The sequence below is a fragment of the Pinus tabuliformis genome, chromosome 8 (genome assembly GCF_031772625.1).
Source record: "Pinus tabuliformis cultivar Carrire ecotype Pingquan chromosome 8, CPIR1, whole genome shotgun sequence".
NCBI lineage: Eukaryota > Viridiplantae > Streptophyta > Pinopsida > Pinales > Pinaceae > Pinus > Pinus tabuliformis.
The window spans coordinates 428,940,004-428,947,762 of NC_142294.1; the positions used below are offsets into that span (position 1 = coordinate 428,940,004).

At 36.2% G+C, this 7,759-nt stretch overlaps 1 pseudogene; it reads left to right on the plus strand.

The window, feature by feature from the left end:
- Positions 1-1,221: 1,221 nt before the first annotated feature.
- LOC149235883 (L-ascorbate peroxidase 2, cytosolic pseudogene) lies at positions 1,222-1,683 on the plus strand (annotated as a pseudogene).
- The last annotated feature ends 6,076 nt before the right edge of the window (positions 1,684-7,759 follow it).

Sequence of the window (7,759 nt, forward strand, 5' to 3'; positions counted from 1 at the left end):
TCGCCTGTGGGTAGCTGTCGATGGATTTGGGCAAAGTTATCCATGATCGCATCCCTCTGTCGCTTGAGGGCTTCCTCGAGCAACATTTTGAAAGGATATCCTACACCCTCATCTTCTTTTTCTTCCACCATGGGAGGTCGTCGGGATTTACAAGGCTGATCTTGTAAAGGTTCAACCAGATCGAGCCCTAACTCCTTATATCCTGACCTCATTGGGGACATGGAAAGAAAAACAAAGAAAGAGCAGATGGCCCAGATACCATTGATCCGAACTTAAACAGAAACACAACAAATTACATATATAACCATAAATACGAAGATGTAGTAGAAATAACACTTCACTTCATTAAGATCAAATACTGAAATAGTCTTACAAACAAAATGGAAATTAGACTATCTCAAGCATTGGTAGCTTATTTCTGAGAAGAGATGTGGTGGCTACATGCCTCTAGCCTGTGTTATGATGAGGCTCAAAGGCTTATTTATTATTGAGAAACAATGGATAACCCTAAATATCTGAAAACCTAACCCTAGGACATGAAGTGCCAAAACTGTGGGCCCCGTTTGGGTAAATTGGTACATCAACTTCCCAAGGTTGTAACTTTGGCATACGATCTACATTTGGCCATCATAATACCTCGTTTGAAAGATCTCAAAGAGAAGGCCGAAAGAAAACAAACAAGGTAATTTGGGTGGTTTTCAGTCTCTCCGTTTTCCATAAAAATGTCGTTTAGGGCCTCAAAATGGCACCGGAAGTTCACAACCTGAAAAACTGTCAAAAATAGTAAATTGTGCTATAATTAAGGAAACTGAAAAATTGAAAGAGATTGTGTTGGGGGTCCAAGTGGAATAGCCGGGTGACCACCAATATCCACCTGGATCAGTATTCTATTTTCAAAATAAAAATAATAATATATTGAAGGGCTCTTGATTTAATATCTGATGATTTGGTCCTCTTCATTATTTTAATGGTTTGATAGTTGAAGACAAGTGGTTCACAATGGATAGAATTATCTCATGGATTTGTTCAAATGTAATGTTGGCATGGATATTTATGGGATCAAGTAGTTGATGTGTTCCACATAATAAATGAATTTGGTTGATTATTTGTTGATTTGGCAATGCGTACTTCTATGGATTGATTTAATAATTTGGTGTTAAAGGAATTTGAATTGCAGTGGGTCGAGTTTGAATTGTGTTGGGATGTTGCAAAGAGGTCGATATGTGTAAGAGATATCCTACAGTAAGAAAAGAATACCAAAAATTTGTGGAGAAATGCAAGAAGAAGCTGCAAGGTCTCATTGCACAGAAGAAATGGGCTTTGAGCATGCTCTGTCTCACATGGAACTATGTTGGAACTTATGATGTGAAGACCAAGACAAGAGGGCCTTTTCGAACCATTAGCAACCTGGATGAGCTCACACACAATGCTAATAGAGGTCTTGACATTGCAATTAGGCTACTGGAACCCATCAAGGAACAGTTTCCCATGATTGCTTACGTCGATTTCTATCAGCTCGTTGGTGTTGTAGCCATTGAAATTACAAGAGAGATGAAAATCCATTTCCATTTAGGAATACTAGATAAAACTGTGCCTCCAAAGGAGGGTCATTTTCTTAATGCTACTAAAGGGGTTGATCATATGAGGGATGTATTTGGTATTTTGGTTGGGCTCTTTGTGTAGCAGTGAGGAGGATGCTTGGGAATTTTTATATTTTTTGTGAAGTGAAATGACGTCGATTTTAGAAATGCATGTTGTTGGCGCTCCAAGGACATGTAAACTTTGCACGCCATTTGATGTGGAGGCATGATGGTTCTCCGCTATGTCTGGCAGATGTCTGCTAATGCTTTTTAGATCCTAGAATTTTATGACTTGAATTTCAGAGAATGACATGGATGAGCCCTAAAGACACTGGGAAGAAGAGATTCGTGAGGTTTTTGGGTGCTTACTTTGTGGGTGGTTTGTTAAATATGATAACTTTTAGAATGAAGAACTTCCACCACAAGATGTAGAAGATGATTCTTTACTTTGCATGTTATGCAATGCTAAGATGTGTAAGTCTAGAAAACACTATAGAAGTTGTGACAAATGTGTGGGTGGATTTGATAACCATTTTGGGTGGTTGAATAACTATGTTGGAAAGAAGAACTACATAATTTATTTATTTTTTTCTCTTATGACTACTAATATTACCTGACTTCTGCTTCAAGGGGGGAATAGGAGTTGTTGTTATGGTGCACTATTTTGTTGATAAAAGAGGCATTGTGTTGTTGCTGCTACAATACCCTCCAAAATTTTGGCCTACACTCAATTTCAGAGCCTTCCTTGGTCTTGTACATTGTTGTTGCAAACATTGAAATTCATTTCATGTGTTTTCTTGAGGTGTTTCGATCTCTTTTACAAGATACGAAAAATGTCATCTTTTCATATGTTCGTTGTCACACAATGTGTGTAAGCCTGATCTGTTGGTTTCAAGAGGTCATCTTTGTGTAAATAAGTTTTCTAACCATGTAAACATCTGTTGCACTCATTTGCAAAGTTTCAAGCACTGTCGTACAAGTGTCATGACGGTCATCGGAAATTGTATCTTTAGTGTCACACTTGCCATAATTCGTTTTAAAGTTGTCACACTACGATAAATGCATTGTTTTTGTGTCTTAGATGGTATCTGTTGTTGTGTCATCAAGCATTCTAAGTGTGTGATCATGGAAGAAGTATTATCACTATTCATATTAGCCTCACAGATCCCTCACTTAGCCAATTTCAGAAAAGCTTCTCGACCAAACAACCTAGCTTCACCTGGCCTACCTGAACTATGCATTACTCAGTTATAGTCCTCTAGATGTGACCTTTCCTCTTAACACTATGCAATACGCAGTTCCTACCTTCTAAAACTGCTACAATACTCAGTTCTAGTGCTCAAACCCCAACCTTAGCTCCCAAAATTGTGCAATCCCTCTTCCCAGCTAGGCCTCAACTACACATTGTGCAATATCTAGCCTCAAGCTAATCCCTTGAGCCCCTGAGATGCACAATTTCATAATGTCCCAGCATCTGTTGTCTCCTAGAACTGCGCAGTATGCTCATCCAGTGCCTATCCTCTCAACGTATCACACTGACCCCTAGAATTGTGTAGTTTTCTTCCTCAACCCATCCTGGACTACATATTGCATAGTCTTAAGGCTCAAGGTTCACCCCTAACTCTTAAACTATGTAGCTACACAGTCACTGAGCTCCTCTCCCAGCTTGTTCCCTAGTTCTGGCCTAGTCAATGGATCAATATGCACTATCTTAGGCTAGGGTTTTTTTAGGCTAATGTATTCTTGTCATGAGTAAATTTTAGATACAGGTACCTTATCTTAAGATGGTGAGATGATGAATAAGGATATGAAGAAGGGAAACATGCTAAAAGACATCTTTGTAGCTGAGTGTGCAAGTTGATCAACTAAGAAAAAGAAAAGGGACATTAGTTTGCAATCACAACTCAAGACTCGAGATCATTGAAGATTCATTACCTCTAAGCCATGTAGAGGTGGAGAGAAAAATGGTCTCAAATAGACACTCAACACACAGAGGAAACAGTGGCTTGATATTTCCACGTCGTCAAGCAGTCCATGTCAGCAGTGTCATGTCGTGAGTTGTCACATGCCACATCATTATGGTGGATTATGTAGTTCATGTTTCAAAATGTATTGTAAAGTGAAAGACAAAATGACATGTATGGAATATGAAGAGTCATGTAAATTTGAAAAGTCGTAGGAAGTCAAATAGTCATGAGGGTAGATGAAGAGTCACAAGGAAAGTGTGTTGGAATTATGGCTAATGTGTTGTCCTTGATGGAAACCTACTTGATAAAGATGTCAACATGCTGATTATGCAATGTGAAAGAGAGAATGGAAAAAGGTTGTCCTTGATGGAAAAATACTTGATAAAGATCTCAACATGATGGTTATGCAGATACTACACGTGATATGGAAAAAGCAATATTAGGTCAGAGACAAAAAGATGATAAAGGTGAAGTTTAGGAAAGTATACATGGGTCCTGTGAAGATAAGTTGCGTACATGTCTAGGTATGATGAAGAGAAGTTGTGTACAGTTTCCGCACTATGATATTATGAATACAAAGGCACTTTTCGGTGCTACTAAGGGATTGACCTAAGGTATTGGTTGAGGCGTAAGCTATATAAGGAGATGGAGATCAAGTGTTAAGGGGTGTATGTGATGGATTATTTATGAATGACTTGATCTGAAATAGAGGTGCACCAGGGAGCACGAAGATGGATAAGATCTAATAGATCTAAAATGATCACATATTGAATAATCTTTTTATGGTTTGATATATTTGTGATGAGGATATTATGATGTGTGTCTGTAACAATTTGTATGTCAAGATTTGGGTTTATCAGATGTTGTATTGTGAAAAAAAAGGTATAACTCAGTGATTATAGATTTGTACACTGGTATGCCGCTGAGAATTCACTTACATATGCAGATCTACTTTTTGGTAGTCACGTATATATACTATAGTACGGACAGATTTGTTCGCAAGTGTGGTGAATGAGAAGGACATACATACGCAGAAGCATTTTATAAGATTCACGTACATCTGTTATGGCTTTGTAGCATGAGTTGTTATTTGTGCATGACCAGTTCTGTTATGTTTGTTGTTATCCATTAATGATGTCTCTCTCATGATAATCTATGTTTAATAGTTTTGGTTGGGTTGAATTTTTTATGGAATGATATGTTGACTAGAGATGATACTACTGTGTGATGATCTGTATCTGGTTCAGTGATCTGTGATGGGTTTAGTATGTGATTTAGTGATTGATTTAGTGTGACAGTGATTTAGACTCAGTTGTTTAGTATTTTGAGATCTGTACGCAGGTCCTCTTAAGGGGAAGTGCTTACATACGCGGGTATGACTAAGAACAATAGCGTATATATTTTGAGATATGGTTGATCAGGGTTTGCAGTAGCAACAATTGGTTTCTGTGATGGGTAACAATGTTTGGTTTATTGATGAGTAGTTGTGCATTGATATGATCTATCCTAGTTTAGTTTGATCTAATTGTATTTATTGATTAAGATTCAATGATTTCTTTGATGATTTAGTTGGTTCAGTGATTGAGTGATTTTATATAGTGATTGGTTTCAGAATTATTACTTGATATTGGACTTAAATGATGGTAGTGGGTCCAGTATGAAAATATGATGAAAAGTGGCCTACAGGTGTGATGTTGTGAGTCAAGTGGATCTAGTACGAAATATTATGAAACATGGTCCACAGAGATGCTAAGGGTAGGAGCCTTGAGTGAGGGAGTCAAACCTTCCTTCCAATGGTAGCTAGTAAATTTAATCAGGGGGTTGGAGGTCCCTTCCAGTGGGTACTGGAGAATGATAGAAGGTTGTAGCCTTCTGTAGGTGGGTTCTTTCATACTAGTATGAATCTGCACCAGTAAAATATTGTAACATGTTTTCCTTTATAATAAAATATGAAGACAGAGGCAACATCAGAGGTGGTTTTATCCCACATTGGATTTCCACCTAAAAGGATTGGTGTCCTCATGTGTTGATGTGTTTCTTATGTGTGATAGTTTATTCTGTTCTTACTATTCATGGTTACTGTTTAATTAAATTTGAATGTAATGATACACTCATTAAATTAGAACAAATGATGATATATATAAAAAGTTAGTTAATTGGTTATATGTAGTTTTCCTTCATCATAGTTGCATACATATGCTAGTTTACTTAATGATAGTAGCATACATAAATATGAATAATAATTTGAATTGTTTAAGTGAGTTTTTAAATACTAATTCACCCTCCCCCTCTCAGTAGTTTTCCCAACAATTGGTTTTAGATCCAGTCACTTCAGTTGAAGCTTAATAGCTTGGAGTGGATCAAAGATGATGGGAAAGAAGAAGATAGCTCAAAGGAAGGAGTCAGAAAAATATAGTAGGGACAATGATATAGAATATGTAGCTACAATTATAGATGTCATAAAATATCTAGTTTTTGGAGCACCCCACTTTCTATTGATCAAGAATGAAGAAGACGGTAACAAAGAATTATTAGGTATGTGTTTTTGTTCTAATTGTAGTCCATTTCCTTATCTATGTAATAATGATTATAGTGAAGATGAAAGTGAATCAAATGAACTTTCACTCTTGGGTAAAAGTGAAATTAAGCACCCTAAAGAGAAGACATATTAAAAAATGATGGCCCTAGAAGTAAAAGAACAAGGCAAGTTAGAAATAATGGACAGTGAAGGTGTACCTATGCTAAGAAATGATAATTACCAACAATGGAAAGAAACCATGAAGTATAATCTAATGAACCTTGATGTTTGGTATTTAGTATGCAATGGATTCAACAAAATCCCTCCATCAGTCAAAGAAGTGGAACAAAATAGTAAGGCATTAAGTGACATCATTAATAACATACCTGATTCATCATTAAATAGGGTTATGCATTATGCAACCACAAATTATGTGATAAGCTACAGGAAATCCATGAAGAAAAACCAAAGGAAGGTGGTTCATCAAATGAACTATCAGGTAATCTCATTTCTAATGTGTCAAAAGATGAACATGATGATAAAACAATTTTTTTATGTCAAATGGAGTTATTGATTCTAAATAAGAGAATTTAGAAGAAATTTTTGATCTTAGAAGAAAACTTGATCTTCATCTGAAAAATATTATTAATCTTAAAGATAAGTTGCAAGCATATGATAATAGAGATCATATTAAACCAGTAATGTTGATGTAGAATCTAAGAAATATTGTGAAGGTCTTGAAGCTGAGATCGTCTCTCTAAAGGAAGATCTTGAAAAATCAAACAAGCAAAATTAAGAGCTACTTCAAGAATTTTAAGAAGAAGAGAATGGGATAAGGGAAGATATTCTCAAATTAAAGGAGAAAGTGGAAGAAGGAATAAAGGTTAAAGAAAGAATGAAGAAGCAGTATCTAGAAAAGGAAGAGAAATACCAAAGAATGGAGGTTGACGTAAACATTCTAAAAGGTAAATTAGAAGAAAAGGATAAACATTTGAGATTCAAGATAGTACTAAGATTTTGGATACTATTATTAGTATTCAAAGGTCTCCCGCCATTAAATTAAGTTTTAGTTTTCATGAAACTGTTAAAGGAGAACCCAATTCATAGGCTAGAGCAAGGAATCTAAAGGGTAACAATCCAAAACCTGAAGTTCTCAATAGAAAGATAAGAATTCAACCCGATCAACAAACAAGGAAAGTGAAGTTTCAAAGGAAATCACTTTATCCTTACTATATAAGTGTTAATAAATTCTCTCCTCTGATTAATAATGTTGAATTCTTTATATGTCATAATTATGGATATGCCACATCCAATTGTTGGCATTATAATACAGGTGTTATCCTTGATGGTTGTTGGCTTGTTGGGGCCTGACCCAGGTTCAGAAGTGATTTAGCCAAACAAATCCTGAAACTACCGGCCCTTTCGAAAATAATCCATGGTGTGCAGACTAAGGTCTCTGTTATGAAACCAGCTCAAAAAAAGATAGAAAAGATAAATCAACGCCTTAGAATTCAGCCTCTTCGAGGGGGCAACCTCCTTTACATTACATAAATGAACAATTCTTGGATGATTCAAATGACAAAACCTCCTTTCTATATATAGGAGTCTAAGGAGTCACAATATAATCCAGCCGACCTAACAATAATAATATAAAGCCACAAAAATAACAATAGAGGGATTCTATGGGGCACAGT